Source organism: Notamacropus eugenii, chromosome 1, assembly GCF_028372415.1.
Source record: "Notamacropus eugenii isolate mMacEug1 chromosome 1, mMacEug1.pri_v2, whole genome shotgun sequence".
NCBI classification, from domain to species: domain Eukaryota; kingdom Metazoa; phylum Chordata; class Mammalia; order Diprotodontia; family Macropodidae; genus Notamacropus; species Notamacropus eugenii.
Genome location: NC_092872.1, coordinates 279,852,197 through 279,870,538, shown reverse-complemented (window position 1 = coordinate 279,870,538; position 18,342 = coordinate 279,852,197). Strand labels below are relative to the sequence as shown.

Sequence of the window (18,342 nt, the reverse complement as noted above, 5' to 3'; positions counted from 1 at the left end):
TTTTCTGCCATTAGGAATGAATGAAAAGAAGGTCACAAAAGGCAGAGAATTCATGAAACAGATTGTCAAATCAACCTTCTGCTAATGAATTTCTTCACTGTGACCTAGAATAATGATCAGATGGGCTAGTCTCAGTACCTGAAACCTTCCTACAATCCACTGCCATAGATGTTGAGAACCTAGCACTTCACCTCACACTTCAATTAGGTATTGGAAGATAGGAAGTCTTGGAAAAGAAATTAAAGGGAAGAGTTTTAAAAGAGAAAGGTAGATATGGGCCAGTGAAACAGATCATTTACATAGAAGTAATATACTTGTTGTCAGGAATAGAGGAATACCCACCAAGGGATGGTAAGAACATATTGGTATGGAGTCTTGCTTTAACCAGAAAGGAAGGAAGGGGGAAAAACAGCCTGCATATAACCACTAAGGAAGATACCACAGAAAGGGGCTGACATATGAAAAAAAAAAAAAGAGGTCAGAAATTTCCATAAACCAAATCCCAAACTAAAGCCAATGGCCTCAAATGCCTGTAGACAAATGTACAGAACATGGCTACCATGTGAGGTAGTGACTTTAGATGAAACATGCCTCCCTGCTCTTGATCAAGAAGTGAGGAGCCCAAGAAGCCCAATGTCAAGTGTTCCTAGCATGGCCCACAGAGGCCTTTGCTCTACTGCACCACACACATTGTTGCAAGGAAGAGTGTCTACTCAGAGGAGGGCTGTGAAGGTAGATGAGTGGTAGGTTGTGACAGATACTAAAAAAAGGAATTTCTTTAAAATACACAGAAGTAAATGACAAAGAAGTATACAAGGGGAAATAGTTTGGTTACTGCCTTGATCAATTGAGTGTATGTATGTGTTTGTATGTGCATATGTGCGTGTGTACGTGTGTGTGCATGTACATGTGCGTGTGTGTGTGTGTGTGTGTGTGTGTGTGTGTGTGTGTGTGTGTGTGTGTGTGTCCCCTCCGTTGGCCTCATGGACTTCTGGGAAGTCTGTTGTTTTTTTCCAATCTAAAAACAGGCTGAAAGATCCTAACATCCAAGTAGGAAAGGAGCCCAGGATCATTGAAGTGCTATGAGGAGAAGAGGGAAAGGATGTGGACTCCCAGTGGGAGCTGATTGCTAGTGGAGGATGCTGCTCAACTAGACTGACCATAAGCATGACCAGCTCGGGCTTTGCCTTGTTCACTGATCAAACAAATAAAACCGTCTCCTTGGACAGAACTTTTCTAACTGTGCCTACCCCAACCTGCAACTTGAATCTTGTAAATTTATCTACTATTTCCCTCTTTTCTTTATCTGACAAACCAACAGAGATTACCTTCTTGAGTTTCCTTTTGTCTTTTTTATTTTCTGTTTGTATATTGATGATTTTTATCTAGATAAATATCAGCTAATTTTTTTTATTGAATTCTGATCATCTATTATAAATGGCTCTGATCAAAGGAAATACAGTGACTAGCTAAGGCCTTACAGAGTGTACTACAGGACAAAGTGTCCTAGAAAAACAAAGATTTCTTCTCTAGCCTAAGGGCTCTGAGCTTTATTGACTTTCACGAATAATCAGCATTACCACAGTCTCTGAAATATCTTAAAGAACAGTGGGAATTCATGGGATGATTTTCTAGACTTTAAAGAAATAAACTGAGTCAATATTGAAGTCTCTAACACTACTTAGGGGCTACAACAACAACATATAATAGATATGATACAATACAATATAATGTGATATGATACTGTATGGTTATGATATGGTATGGTATCATACCATATAATTAATATAATAATATACATACTTCTTTAAAACCAAACAAAACATAACTGTTCAGAGTTTCTTATATAAGCATCTTTCTTGTTCTTGGACTATCAGCATTTTAAACTATAACAAAAAAATAATTTTTAAAGATTTTAAAGATTAAGTGGCCATCCCAAAGTAAGAATGCAAATTTGCCCTCCTAAGTGTTGTGGAGACTTGGCGAGTTAGACCTTAGGACTAGGAGATAGCTTTAGAGGGCACAGCTTATCTGAAGAGAGGCACAGTGGATTGGGTGGGATCAGTAAGGAAGTAAACTCATGTGGGCAAATACAGGAAGGAAACATGTGTATCACTAAGCACCCCAACATACGCAGGGAGGCCTGTTATCAAAAGTTCTTAGATCTGCATTTATAAAAGGAAAGGCAGCTTTGGAGGAGTCAACAATCACCTTAATTACATTCAGCTACAGGGACCAACAGACAGGCTTCCAAATGTACATACAGACATACATAGCTACCAGAGAGGGAAGCACCAACACCTGGATTTTTCAAAGCAGGGGGGCTGCTAAGCAGCTTCCCAGAGTCTCATCTGGCACACAAATCTTCCAAAACTAAGCCCCAAAGCCAAGCCTCCCCTCAGAGTATATACACTCTTTTCAGAGTCAGAGGGCATGATCCCTCATGATCCAGTGCCTCATTAGCAATCAGCAAGAGGTGTGGGCCTTCATAGGAAACAAGAGTCCCCTAATCAAGCCTCCCTCAAGAGCCCCACCTGAGGTCTATCAATAGGTGGGGAAGATTTTTAACTCCCATTGCAACATGGAGAAGAATATTTGGGTGTACATAGGAATATGTGAGAGGAGGGGGAGGGGAAGGGGAAGAGAGAGAGAGTTACTGATGTGTAATTTAGATCACCAGAAAGAGAAAACACATGAAGAGTGTGGGAAACAAATCACTGGCCTGAAATATTGGTACAATTTATTTGTAAAGGTTCTGACAAGAATAGAGCCATTAATAATCTCTTGCCTAATTTTAGTAATAATTTCATCTTTCAAAAAGGGAATGCCCAGATTTGATTCTCATCCACAAGGAGGAATTAGATGTTAGGTTAAATTGGGAACTTGGGAGGAGTAGTGACTATCTCTGGTTAGATACCATAAGAGACAGAAGAGCAAAACCTGAGGTGCATCCTCTTTCGAGATGGCCGTTTCAAAGTGTTCAGAGAAAGGATAATAGGCATAAAATTACATGAAGGAAGAGAGCCCAGGACTCAAGAAATAAATCCTGAACACAAAAAGGAAACAATTACAATGAGGAACAGAAAAGGGAATTGTCTGAAGAAAATAATGAAACAAAACAGAGACCTTACTGACCAGTTTAGATTTTATTTTTTAAAAATTCTTTTTTAAAATTTTGAGTTCCAAATTCTCTCTCTTCCTCCAATGTCTTCCTTAGCCACAGAGAAAGCAAGCAGTATAACACCTATTCCACATGTGAGGTCATATAAAACATATTTCTATATTAGTCACGTTGTAAAACAAAAACAAAACAAAAAGCTAGAAAAAGAAAGTGAAAAATAATAAGCTTTAATTCTCTCTCTGGTGGTGGATAGGATTTCTCATCATGAGTCCCCAGACTGGATTTTAAAAGGTTTGTAGCAGCAGGTTAAAGTAAAAGCAAATCGTGTAGCCTGACCCAGTGATGTAAGAAGATGTTAGGAGTGCTGAACCTCAGAATGAGAATACAAAATGTAGCTATTATCAAGTTAGAGCCCTTCCTTTTGTACAGGGAAAGATCAAATACCTTACTTTTGTGCTCTCTTAAAATTAGAAAATGGTAACTACTTTTCTAAGGCAATCTGGCCTAAATTTCCCAATTGCATACCTGAAAGCCCAAAATGGATTTGAATGTATGGATAAGAAGGAGTGTCTCCTGGACCAGGTGTTCCCTCAGCTGTTCCCCAGCCACACGTCATACCCTGCATCTGCCAGAAGGAAGGCTAAACTGTTGCAGGGCAGGTTTGAGATCCAGCTGCTAGCTGATGTCAGCAAGCCGTGCTATAAAAATATAACAGGTCTTTGGGTTAAAAGGAAAACATGGAGACAGCTTCAAAATGTGGACAATATCGAACCAGAAAAACACTTGTCTGAAACTCAGAACTGAGTGAAGTCCAAGGTTTGTTATGAAATAGGTAAAGGTGTTTGGTAAAAATCAAAGTTGTCAAGCATTTTAGAGCTATTTTGTACAGGTCATTCAAAGAGATCTAATTATTTCAGTGGGGCGATCAAACAGTTAGGCTCTTTCTCATTAAGATGAAAAAAATACTACAGCTAGTTCTAATCAAGGTCCCAACTGGACAGGACCAACCTTGTGAACTTATATTTCTGGGAGGCTGTGATTTCCTTCAGTATTAACCAGAGGGCATTTACTCATTTGGGAATTATGTTGCAAAACTCAGTTGTTGAAGCTCCAGGCATTTCCCATACAAGGGACATGTTCTAAATGATGCTGCCAATCCTCAAAAACTCACTGAACATCCAGCACTCTGAAAGCCAGAATCACAGCCTCAGAAACTCAGGGAAGAAAGAAGGTTAGGCATTACCTGGAGCAGCAGACTCTGCAGTGTGGATGAGGAAGGACCTCATTAATTTAATATTAATAACAGTTGTTCACTTCAAGGTTCACAAAGGATTTTATAAAGTAGAGATTTCTCCATATAAACACATTAATATCCTGAATGATACACTGGAAACAAAAAGCAAGAAAAATAAGGTGAAAAACAATGTGTTTTATTCTCTCTCTGGTGGTGGACAGGATTCCTCATCCTGAGTCCCCAGATTGGAATTTAAAAGGTGTTCTGTGGCAGCAGGTTAAAGTAAAGGCAAATCATGGAGGAGGAAAATGTAGCCTGACCCTATGATGTAAGAACATGTTAGGAGTGCTGAACCTCAGGATGAGAATACAAAATGTAGTTAGAGACCTTCCTTTTGTACAGGGAAAGATCAAATACCATACTTTTGTGCTCTTTTAATATTAGAAAATGTTGACTACATTTCTAAGGCAATCTGGCCTTTGTTGAACTGAGCCCAGTGTCTCTGTCCTAATCCTGTACACAAGCAATTAGTATTAGGTTTCTGACCTCTATAAGTCACCTTTGCAATTCCCACAGAGGCAACTCCATGAAATTGGCGGAGTTAATGAAATGTTAAAGATCTTATCTGTACATTTATAGGCCTACATGACTACATATGTTGCTATTTCTCCTTGGAACAGAGGTCAGGTCCCCAGGACTAAAAAGTCACCTTGACCTTTGTCCTAGGACTAAAAGTTCAACCTCTTCCTGAAAGTGTTGGCTGCCCTTCTAGGAACAAACAGAATCCACCCTGTGTCCTTTTGAACACAGATGTTTTGCCATATCAACCATGGATGCTTTGCTCCTTTGGACTCTGGCCCTGTCTGGGACTGCAACACATCCAGTGCAGTTAATTACTCTAAGTCACATATGGCTCTGGAGACAAGCCGATTCATTGGCCCAATGCCTTCTTTGTCTAAAACTGGACATCACCTGAAGCAATCCGCCTACTCTTTGGAGGTTGCCCATGGACTGGATGCACTGCCTGGGACATTTTCCCCATTGGGACTCTAGAGGCTGAACTGGGACTTCCCAGCCTCATGACACAGATGTACGCGTTCTCCTGATTTGGTGATGTATGTAAATATATCTATTATTCTGCTAGGCTTTATCTTTCTATGTATATTTCTATATTTCTTTAATCCTGCTTTACATAATCCTTGTGTGCAAAATTATACTGATTATACAATATTATACTGATTCTACTCTAGTGTGAGCACATTCATTATACCGTGCAATCTGATCCCAAAAACAGTTAAAGCAGTTGCACAAATCTCCTCAACAGTACGGTTGGGAAGGCTGGGTCAGGAGCAAAGCACTTGTCTGTTGTCTTGGAATTTAACTAGAATTCTACAGGTCAAGTGCCAAACCACAAGGACTTAAGAAATTCTGAGTGAACTGGCCAATCATCAAGTTGTGGGCTCTGGGGTCATGTCTCTGTGGATGTAGAAAATATGTATAGCTTTAGTATCAATATGAGTGAAGTAATGATTTTTCCAAGGAGGCTAGAAATCCCAACATCTTTGGCCACTGGTCATTGAGTCTTCATAACTGCTTTTATTAGCATCACTCTTACTGACCCACTGATTCTTCTCTTTTCTAATTTCTTGGGCTCTATTTTTCCATATGGACCTAGACCCTCATTCTCCCTATATTAACTGATCCTTTCACCAAAGCCTTAAGATTTCATCTACCTACATTTATCTCTACCACACCTCTTCAGAGAAACTGGACCCACTTCTCCTGCCATTTATTAAGTCTCTTGTATCTAAAAAGCAGAGGCAATGCAACATGACTAAGGTGAAATGTGTTTAATAGGAATGTATGTGTACAGTCATATCAGACTGCAAGTTGTCTTGGGGAGGGAGGGAGAAAAGAGGGGAAGAAAATTTAAAACTTATGGAAGTGAATGTTGAAAACTAAAACTAAATTAATTAATAAATTAATTTTTAAAAAAAACTGTGTATATCCTTTGACTGAATTAAAAAAAAAAAAAGCAAAGGCATCACTTCATCAACAAAGATCCATGTAGTCAGAGCTATGGTTTTTCTAGTAGCAATTTATGGCTGTGAGAGTTGGACTATAAGGAAAGCTGAGTGCCACAGAACTGATGTTTTGGAATTCTGATGCTGGAGAAGACTTTTGAGAGTCCCTTGGATAGCAGTAAGATCAAATCAATCAATACTTAAAGAAATTAACTCAAGACTATTCACTATAAGGTCAAATACTTAAGCTGAAGCTGAAATATTTTGGCCACATAAATCCAATGAGGAACCACATCTAGAACAAAAGAAAGAGGTCTGGAAAAAAGGTCAGGGAAGATGGCCAACAGGATTCTTTATGTTAGTCTCCAGCACCTTCATTCACTGATGAGACTCTAACCAGGAGCATGATCAGGGAGATAGGAGCAGACTTCTCATAGCACTGCCTTACGCAATGTCATGGTAATAAAGGTGATAGTATCCATCCAGTATTCCATTTAGATATGTGAAAGATGAATGGGATTTTCATGTTTTACTTCAAAACCTTTGTTCTGATCTGATTTTTTTTCTTTTTGAAAGGCAAATATGTCAGGTCTGAGACAGTCTTTCATTTGAATTAAATCTTACCTGAATTGTTTGCATGATTTTTTCCATAAGGAATCCTATAAACGCCTAGGATGGAACCATCTTCAGTCCTAACCTCACAGTCTTCACTGAGGTAGCCTCAGTATGTTATCATTTCACTCTCTGGGAGGGGGGGGAAAGAATTTGTATGATTTTTTAAAAATCTTGAACAAACATCAAATAGAATAGACCTTTGCGTATACATAACAGAACATAAAAAAGACTATACATGAAACTTCGGATCTCTACTTTGTACATAATTTATTTTTAAGAATATAAAAATAGGAGCAGGCAGAGCCAAGATGGCAGAGTAGAATGATGCACCTCTAGAAGCTCTCCTCCCACAGTCCATAAAATACCTGTAAAAAATGACTCTAAAAAAATGCTATAGTAGAAGCCACAAAACAACAGAGTGAAAGAGATTTTCAACCCAAGGCAGCCTAGAAGGCCAACAGGAAAGGTCTTTCACACCTGGCATGGAGCGGAGTGCAGACCAGTCTTGACCACGCTGCAGCAAGGACAGGACTGGAGTGGGCTTCAAGGCACCACCAGCAGCAGCTGCAGATCCCAGATTCCTCAACACACAAACACCAAAGACAGTTTCCAAGGTCAGTGAGAAAGACCTTTCATTTGGGTAAGAAGGGAATGCAGTGGTCTAGCCCCGACACCAGGTGGTGGAAGCTTTTATTGTTGAAGCCCTGGCCTAATGACCCTGGGGGAATTGAGCAGCTGATCTGATTCTCAGCCCTGAGGGATGGCCTTGGGGTGAGGAGGAGCTTTGGCTGGTGGAGGCTTTGGAGAGGGAATTCTGTCTCAGAAAAGAGTGCTTATAGTTGCTCCCAGACCAGAGTGCAGGTCAGGATAGGAGTAAACTCCTCTCCCTTGATTGTGCCACCTAGAGGAAGTGAGAACTTACAAGTCTTCAGAGTATACCCTCCTCTTGAAAATAACTCAAAAGTCAGGTAATTGACTGGGAAAATGCCCAAAAAAGGGGAAAAGAACAAGACAATAGAAGGTTACTTTCTTGGTAACTAGAATTTTCTTCCATCCTTTCAGATGAGAAAGAACAATGCATGCCATCAAAGAAAAACCTAAAAGTCAAGGCTTCTGCATTCAAAACCTCCAAAATAAATATGCAATTGTCTCAGGCCATGAAAGAGCTCAAAAATGATTTTGAAAATCAAGTAAGAGAGGTGGAGGAAAAATTGGGAAGAGAAATGAGAGCAATGCAAGAAAATCATGAAAAGTGAGTCAACAGATTGATAAAGGAGACCCAAAAAATGCTGAAGAAATTAACACCTTAAAAAATAGACTAACTCAGGGTGGAGCCAAGTTGGCAGAGTAGAAAGAAGCACATACTCTACCTCTTTCCTCACAGCCCATAAAATACCTGTAAAGAATGACTCTCAACAAATTCTAGAGGAGCAGAAGCCACAGAATGATGGAGTGGAGATTTCCAGCCCAGGGTGACCTGGAAGGCTGATGGGAAAGGTCTGTCGCACCAGACATGGAGCAGAGCCTGGCCTAGCCTTGGCCCAGCAGTGCTGGGAGGAGCAGGGCCAAAGCAGGCCTTGAGGGTGGAATCCCTAGCAGCAGCAGTGGTTTGCAGATCCCTCAAACCATAGGCACCAAAGGCAGCTTAAAAGGTCAGTGAGAGGGCTTTTTCATCTCCATGACAAGGGAACAGGGTGCTCCCCTAGCCCTGGTCTCAGGCAGCAGCAGAAGCAGGGTGGTGGCACTGCATGGCAGTGGCCAAGTCAGGCGGCAGCCAGCTTCAATTGTTGGAACCCTCAGCTTGGAGCCCCTGGGGCAACTGAGCAGCTGATCTGAACCTCAGCCCTGAGTGGCAGCCCAGCACCTGCCTAAAGCCACTGGGGGAATTGAGCAGCTGATCTAATCTCAGCCACAAGCCAGGCCAGGGAGTAAACTCCTCTCCCTTGATTGTGCCACCTTGGAGGAACTGAGAACTTACAGGTCCTCAGAGTATACTGGACTCTTGACAAAGGACCCAAAAGTCAAGTAACTGGTTGGGAAAATGTCCAAAAAAGGGGAAAATAATGACTATACAAGGTTACTTTCTTCTTCTTCTTCTCCCATTCTTTCAGATGAGGAAGAACAACATTTAACATTAGGGGAAGACATAAAAGTCAAGGCTTCTGCATCCAAAACCTCCAAAGTAAATGTGCAATGGTCCCAGGCCATGGAAGAGCACAGAAAGAATTTTGAAAATCAAGTAAGAGAGGTGAAGGAAAAATTGGGAAGAAAAATGAGAGAGATGCAAGAAAAGCATGAAAAGTGAGTCAACAGACTGATAAAGGAGACCCCAAAAAATGCTGAAGAAAATAACACCTTGAAAAATAGGCTAACTCAATTGGCAAAAGAGCTCCAAAAAGCCAATGAGGAGAAGAATGCTTTAAAAAGCAGACTTAACCAAATGGAAAAGGAGGTTCAAAAGCTCACTGAAGAAAATAGTTCTTTAAAAATTAGAATGGAACAGATGGAAGCTAATGACTTTATGAGAAACTAACAAATTAAAAAACAAAACCAAAAGAATGAAAAAATGGAAGATAATGTGAAATATCTCATTGGGAAAACAACTGACCTGGAAAACAGATCCAGGAGAGACAATTTAAAAATTATAGGACTACCTGAAAGCCATGATCAAAAAAAGAGCCTAGATATCATCTTTCAGGAAATTATCAGGGAAAACTGCCCAGATATTCTAGAAGCAGAGGACAAAACAAATATTGAAAGAATCCACCATCACCTCCTGAAACGGATCCAAAAAGAGAAACTCCTAGGAATATTGTAGCCAAATTCCAGAGTTCCCAGGTAAAGGAGAAAATACTGCAAGCATCTAGAAAGAAGCAATTCGAGTACTGTGGAAATACAATCAGGATAACACAAGATCTAGCAGCTTCTACATTAAGGGATCGAAGGGCTTGGAATATGATATTCCAGAGGTCAAAGGAGATAGGATAACCAAGAATCACCTACCCAGCAAAACTGGCTATAATACTTCATGGGAAAAATGAAATTTCAATGAAATAGAGAGGGAAATATAGTCTGTCACAACATGACTATTTTGAAAGTCTTTAGCAAAACTACACATACATAGCCTAAATTGAATGCTTGTCTTCTCAGTGGGGATGGGTGGGGAGGGAGGAAGGGAGAGAAGTTGAAACTCAAAGTTTTAGGAATGAATGTTGAGAATTGTTTTTACATGTAACTGGGAAATAAGAAATATAGGTAATGGAGTATAGAAATCTATCTTGCCCCACAAGAAAAGAGAAGATGGGGATAAGGGAAGGGAGGGGTGTGATAGAAGGGGGGGGTAGATTAGGGGAAGGTGTAATCAGAATGCATGGTGTTTGGGGGTTGGGGAAAGGAGAGATGGGGAGAAAATTTGAAACTCAAAATCTTGTGGAAAATAATGTTGAAAACTAAAAATAAATTGAAAAAAAGAATATAAAAATAACCAATCTATAGCTTTCAAAGCTGTTCTGCTTACCTGGATGTCTTTCCTCTCTAGTGAAAAAAGAAAAAGATACCCCAATGATCTTATCCCTCCCTGTCCTCTTCCTTAAGCAAAACAAAACAAAAAAACAACTTTGTAAACAAGACACAGTCAAGTAAAACAAATTCCCACATTGTGCCCAAAATGCGTGTCATTCTTCATCTTGTGATGGATGTGAATGCATCACATCTGTCAAGAGGTGGGTAGTAATCTTCATTATCAGTCTCCTGGAATTATACTTGGCTATCGCATTGATCAGAGTTCTCAGTTCTCTCAGTTATTTGTAGTTACTATGCTATTATAACTGTGTACATTATTCTTCTGATTCCTCAGTCTTCCCAGGTTTCTCTGAATCCATCCAGTTCACCATTTTCTATAGCACAATAAGTGTCCATTACATTCACATACCGGAATTTGTTTAGCCGTTCCCCAATAGTTCTTTGTTACTAGAAAAAGAGTTGCTAAATAATTTGCATATATGGATACTTTTCCTCTTTTATCTCTTTAAGGTTTAAACTTGTAGTAGGATTACTGACTTTCAAAATTTGATCACTTATCTATTAAAGAATGACTGTTATTCTCATACATTTGAATCAGTGCCTTATGTATCTTGGATATGAAATCTATCAGTGAAACAATGCAGACTTTGTTTTCAGTTACTTGTTTCCCTTCTAATTTTAACTATATTGGTTTTGCTTGGGACAAAGTTTTAAAATTTCATATGGATCAAAACTGTTTATCTGATCCTTTTTTGGTCATAGATTCTTTCCTCCTTTAATGTGTTTATGATATCACCTTTTATGTCTAAATCATGTATCTCTTTGGAGCTTTTCTTGGCATATAATGGCAGCTGCTGGTCTAGATCTAGTTTCTACCAGTTTTTCCAGCAGTTTTGGTCAAATGATCACTCCATGTCACAGTAATTAGGGTCTCTAAGTTCATTAGACACTAGGCTACTGTATTCATTTGCTTCTGTATGGTATGGCCTTCATCTGCTCCATTGAGGAACAACTGGGGGATTTTTAAAGTACCACATCATTTTGATGATTGCTATTTTAAAGTTAGTATACCTTAAGATCTGGTACTGCTAACCCTTCTTGTATCTTGCTTTTTATTCATTATTTCTCTCAAAATTCTTGACCTTTCATTCCACAAGAAGAGTTTTGCTATTATTTTTCTGGCTCTATAAAATAATCCTTTGATAATTGGATTGGTATGGCACTGGATAAATTAATTTAGATAGCATCATAATTTTTTATCATATTAGCACAACTTATCTATAAACTAATTAATATTTTTCAATTATCTAAGTCTGTCATTATTTCTATTAAGAATGTTTTATAGTTGCATCTTCAGTGTTTCAGTGTGTATTTTAGTAGACAAACCTAAGTATTTTATATATTTGGCAGTTATTTTCTCTTTCAACAACTTCCTGTTAGGTTTTGTCAGTAACATATAAAAATGCTGATCATTTCTATGGATTTATTTTATACCCTGCAACTTAATTATTATTTCTTATTAAATTTTAGATGACTTTAAGGTTCGTGAGCTAAATCAATCATATCTGCATAAAAGCATAAGTTTTGTATGGTTTATGCCTATTTTATTTGTTCAATTTCTTTTTAATATATTATTTCTACAGGTAGCATTTCTAAATGTATAAATATTGAAAAGTAGCTATGACAATAGGCATCCTTAAAAAAAAAAAATCCCCCAACCTTACTGTAAAGGCATTTTTAACCTTTTTTTCCAGAACATCTAACATTTGCTCCCGGCTCTAAATAGCTACTACTTACCATGTTAAAGAAAAGTCCATTTGTTCCTATGCTTTCTGGAGTTTGGTGGTAGATCTGGTGGGGGATTTTGTTAAAAGTCTTTTTAACAACGATTTATTGAATCCTCTGGTTTAATTTTTTTATTAATACTATGCATGTCATTTTTCATATATTAAACCAACCCTACTTACCTGGTATAAACCCAACCTAGTCATAGTGTATAATAATTTTAGTATAGTGCTATAGACTTTTAATATTTTATTTAATATTTTTCTATCAATATTCATTAGGAATTTTGATCTATAGTTTTCTGCTTTGTCCCACCCTTGTCCAGGCATCAAGACTATATTTTTATCATAGAAAGCACTCAGAAGGGTCTCTTTCCCATTTTTGCACATGGTTTAAAAAATTTTAAACCAGGATTAATTTTTCTTTAAATAGATAATATATTATATATATACATATGTATGTATATATATAATTCATCTTTTCCTGTTCCTACCCACCACTTCCAGGAGCACACTTATGGCTTTTTTTTTTTGATGACAGGTTATGTAAATAATCTATTTTGTTATTTAGGTAATTTTATATTTTTGTAAGTTTTTATCCAATCAATCAGTAAGCATTTAACTAGGCCCTAATGTAAGTGCAGAGATACAAAGAAATACAAAAGACAGTCTCTGCCCTTGAAGACCTCGTAATTTAATGAGGCAGAATGTATATACAGCATCAGTGTATACAGAGCATCAATAGGAAGCAATTAACAAAGGAGAGGCATTAAGGAGAACTGGACAAGGCTTCCCTGGGGACTGGGGAGTTAGCTTGAACTTGAAGGAAATCAGTGAAGCCAGGGGGTAGAGATGAGAGGGGAGAGCATTTCCAGAAGGGGAAACAGCCAGAGAAAATGCCAATAGTTCAAGTGTCTCATTGATGGAATGAATAGGAAGGAGGCCGGTGTCACTCGTTCAAAACTAAGGGTTAAAGGAACATATAGTGTACAGTGTATTTCATCTACATTATCAGTTTTGTTGGTATGATGGTATAACTTCTGATCATTTCTTTTATTTCTTTTGAATTTTTTTTTTTATTTTTGTTAAGAAGAGTCTGGTTTTCTTCTCTTTTGAAAAACCAGATTAACTTTTTTTTTATTAGTTTCTTCAAAGAAACAGGTCTTAGTTGTATTTACAGATTCAGTGTTTTGTGCTTTCAATTTTAAAAAAGTTTTATTAATCTCAAATATCACTTTTTCCTCCTGGAGAGTCATATCATATGATAAATAGTATTTTTTAGAATGGAAAAAAAAAGATTGGTATAACTAATCTACTGATTTGCTTGTGAAGTTTTTATTTCCTAATACGAAGGTACCATACATGGCTGACATATGTAAATTCTATTCTGCTTCCATTCAGTATTCTACCAAATATGGATCATCTCTATTTTTCCCAAAGTTCTATTCAAGTCTGAAAGCGATGCACAGAAGTCACCCACTATCATAATTTTACTATCTATTTCTCTATGAATTTTTCCTTTAATTATTTTGGTTGAGATGTGTGTGTATAGTATTGACATTAATTCATTATCTATAGTGCCTTTAATTATAGAATAATTTTTCTGTATCTCTTTTTACTGAGTCTATTTTTACTGTAATTTTATATGAAATCATCATTGCTGTACCTGCTTTGTTTAAATTCACCTAAAGCATAATAGATTCTTCTTCAGCCTCTTATTTTAAATATATGTGAATCTTTATGTTTTCTTTAAATCAACATGTTGTTGGATTCTGCCTTCTAATCTATTCTGCTATGCTCTTCCTCTCTATACAGGAGTTCATCCTATTCATGTTATAACTGTTGTCTTCCTTCATCATGTCCTCTTGTATTTTTCCCATCTTTGCCTCCTTTTTCTTGACAATGAAGATAAAGGTAAGATGAGCAAAGTTTGCTTAATGCTTGTGATCTATAAATGACAAAATACTACGTTGTCCCTCTTATCTTCATCTTACCTCCTTCCCAATTGTACTTTTAAAAATTCTTTCTTTCATTACTTTTATTTTCCACATTCCATCTTCCAATGATATTTTTTTCTTTTTATCATCTGTTTCAGGTAGTTCAGTGATTCTTAGATTATCTCTTTGACCTATTTTTTAGGTTTTCTATAAAAATATATATGTGTATGTATATTTATATATACATATATGTATGTATGTATGTAAGTATGAGCTACTTTATGTCTTCTGTTGCTTTTTTCAAATCTTTTGATTTTGTTTTCATATTTCTTCTTGTCTCAACAACTCACTGCTTCCTGTTAGATCCATCCCAACTTTCAATTCTTGGATGAGATCTATCACTCTCTATCCTAGGGCATTTATTGTTCTTATCATTTTTCTCCTCCCTGTCTATTCCATTTCATCTCTCATTTCATTTCTCTCAGGTTCACTTCTAGTCCCTGTGTTTAGGATATTTTTTTCTCTCGAAGCTTCTGGCATATTATTTTCTTCTTTGGAGTTCATCCCTTGAGGTTTTTTTTTTCAGTACAAGGTATTTTTCAATTGTGTTCAGTATTTTCTAAAATCTGGTATCTTTAGCCTTGGTTTCTGGATTGGGAGTTTCTATTTGGGCCAAACACTTGCTCTCAGGCTCCTAGATGGTTGGGATAGGCCCTATTTGATTCTGAGGCCAGTGACTAAGACTAGGACCTGCCTTTAAAAGGAATTGTGTGGTTCTGCTTTTGTTGTGTTTGAGGTCCAGGCTACCTAGACGCTGGGTGGGGTAAAGGCTTCCTTTCTTGAAAACAGACCAACTGGATGCTTACCTGATCTGCAACAAATGAGGATAAGACTGGGTACGAACCTGGCCCTATCTCCATTGAGAATGTGCTACTCTGTACTCCATTTTCTGTCTACCTTAGTTTATCTTCACTGTATTCCTCTATAGGATTCTAAAAGTCTTTTGTGTGCAGTCCTTGACTGCATGAAGGATTTTGTAGTTGATTTCTTTTGGTTTATTGCTGTTGTTTCCCATGCATTTCGAGAACTTTAATGAAGTGTTGTCGGGAAGGAGGAACTGCACTCCTTTAGGTCCTAATAAGCCATCATCTTCTCCTAATTCTCAAGAAGGAAATTTGCAAAAGTTCAGATGAGTTAGCCTGACCCTAGAGTTTGAAGTCCCCCTTCTCTTTCCCACTGCTTCGTGAGAAGCTAATGTTTGCATTCAATCTGTTCTCAGGTGCTTTCCTCATTACTGCTTGTCTACTTTCCACCACAAATCAATTCCTCCAGAAACCACTTTTCCTTGACCCCCAGGTGTCCCCACCCCCTCAGCAATCTGGACATTAATGGTAAGCAGTGGGGCACCAAGAGGAAAACCAAGTAAGTGCCTGCTCTCCGGGAGTTCACCCTGCAGTTGGGGCACACCACATAAAGGGGGCTCATTGAGAAATGCACCAGGTCAGAAAAAGGCTGAATAAGCAGGGAGAGCTCAGTCTAGGGCTGTGTGATGCCCACATACAGAAAGGCTGCAGACATTTGGCTTGGTCCATCCTCTGCAATCCGGTCCCCAGCCCTACTGCACTTTCCTGAAAAGACAACTTACAACGTTCATCTTTGCTTCCAGGTTCACATCCTGATGGGATGGAAGAGAACAATGTGTAGTTCCAAGAAGGAAGGTCAAAGACACCACTGTCAAAAAGCACTGCATTTGAGATCTGCCAACAAGTAAAGGTTTGCCGATATTAAGAATGGTGACCTCAGTCATTCTAGAGAGCTAAAAAGGCCATCTAGACAGATTCAAATTTTCCAGGGGGCCTTTTGCCTTTTATCAGGGGTGCCAGAGCACTAAGCCTGAAGTCAGGAAGATCCAAATCCCAATACAGCCTCAAACACTCAATAGCTGTCTGACCCTGGGCAAATCATTTACCCTCTGTTTGCCTCAGCTTCCTCATCTATAAAATGGGGATAATAACAGCACCTACTCCCCAGGTTGATGTAAGGATCAAATGAGATAATATTCATAAGGCAATTATGTAGCTACATTAAACAATATTATTACTCTCAAATATAGCAAAAGTTCATTCAGACTCCACTAAGTGGGAGCTTGTAACCATTCTGATTCAAGAAAACTAAACAAATCATGTTGTTTCTCTTAACCTTCATGTAATCAACTCCCTCTTTAATAGACAAGGAATTTGTTGTTGTTCAATCACTTTAGTTGTGTCTGACTATGTGACCCCATTTGGAGTTTTCTTGGTAAAGACAATGGAGTGGTTTGCCATTTCCTTCTCCAGCTCATTTTACAAATGAAGAAACTAAGGCAAACAAGGTTTGGTGACTTATTCAGGGTTACACAGCTAGGTCTGAAGTCATATTTGGTCTTCCTGACTCCAGATAATGAACCTGAGGCTCTGCAAGATTACTATATTATATAGGGACTAAATGTCTGTTGGAATTAAATCAAGGTATCCAAATCTGGTGTTCTTTATGCTGCTCAATAGGTTACAAGTCATTCTTGTATATTCATTAAAACAAGTCCACTAAGAGCCTCCACTAGGTGATGTTCTGTTGACTTAGATCATGTGAATATGTATACTTTATATTAATGTGACAGCATCCCTTCAGCATTACTCTCCAATTTAAGCTCTCCACTTCCTCTAACCGGCCTTCTGCTCAGATGAATCTGACACAATGAGGCTTTCCTCTACTCAGAAACATTCCACCAAATGTAATCTTTCTGCCAGAAGAGAAAGCCATGACTGAGGTCTCATCTTTCCACCATAGGGGCATAGTGAGAGGTCCTACAAATCTTTAAGTCAGATTTTCCAAACCAAAATATGGTCTGATAAAATGTTTTGATCTGTAAATGTGCTGACATGAGTAGTCTTATAGAAGTATAAAAACTAAATGACATTTAATTATATGTTTAAGAAATTGCCTTGATTGATATAAATAACATTTCTGTACAGAAATGAAAATTCAGCAGAATATGTCACACTGGTGTTATTTTGGGAGTTCTAGTACCTAAGACAACATCAATGTCACAGACAAGTTTTCATAAAACTCAGGGTCCTGTTTCTGCTGTCCCTCATGGGGAGTTAAGGAGAAGTCAATAGCAGGGATTCAGACTAGTCTAATCCTGTGCCCAAGAGTGATTCTGACAATGTTCCTGGCAATTGGTATGATCTTGCTTAGATTCTCACCTTTGTTTGTTAAATAGTGATTGGTTCAAAGTTAGAAAACACCCCTCAATTTTACAGATGAAAAAACTGAGGCACAGAAGCTGACCCCAGGTCACACAGGTAGGAGGTAGCAGATTTGAGATTTGAACCCAGGATGTCTGACCTTAAGCCAAGCCCCACTTGCGCTAATGCCTCCCTCTCTAGCAGTCACTAACAGGGGCTATAAAGATGACAGAAGTTTTTCTAAGCTTCCATCAGAAGCTTCCAAATAGAAAGGCATGGGGACTGTGGGGGGGGGGAAGGGTGAGCGGACAGTGTAGAACTATTATGTATAGCAGGAATACTGTTTTTGCAATAGAAAGGAAAGGGAAGGAGTATAGCAGAGTGGATGGGAAGCTAACCTTGGGATAGGAAGATCTGGGTCCAAGTCTTGCTTCTAACCTATACTACAAAGAGAACCCTGGGAAGATCACTTGACCTCACTGTTCTAGTCAACTCTCTATATCAAAACGTTAAAGATGTATTCCTGATCTCTACCCATAGTAGTCATGGCCCCTCTATACTATAGAGTGGCTGCTGGAGCCAAAAGCTGTCTTGACCTTACAGGCAAACTGGTGAGGTGCCTCACTGATTTGAACACATTGTTTCTCTGGCGAGAGGCAATGCCCATCATTATGTCTGTCACCAAAGTGTTTCCTATTTGCAAGAACCTGCCAGACTATAAGCTTGGCTGGCAGAGCCTTTAAGGACCAGGGTTACAGTAATGATTCTTGGATTAGGAAGAATAAGACAAAAATAGCTAATGGTAGTTAATAATGCTCAATATGAAAAGGAAAAGAGGTGTTCGAGTGAGGTGAGGCATTCAAACCATCCGGATGGCA

General features: G+C 38.4%; 1 protein-coding gene across 7 annotated transcripts in view; it reads right to left on the bottom strand.

The window, feature by feature from the left end:
- Positions 1-18,342, bottom strand: part of LOC140517580 (gastric triacylglycerol lipase-like) — a 109,701-nt gene that overhangs the window by 88,573 nt on the left and 2,786 nt on the right. Inside the window, exons 2-4 of one of the 7 annotated variants that reach the window (XM_072628953.1) lie at positions 7,004-7,123; positions 4,365-4,507; positions 3,647-3,819 (exon numbers count right to left, since the gene is read on the bottom strand). The exons of 4 other annotated variants lie outside the window; for them this stretch is intronic. The gene's annotated coding sequence lies outside the window, so the exon portion shown is untranslated. 2 more of the 7 variants (XM_072628952.1, XM_072628955.1) reach the window with 2 other exon arrangements.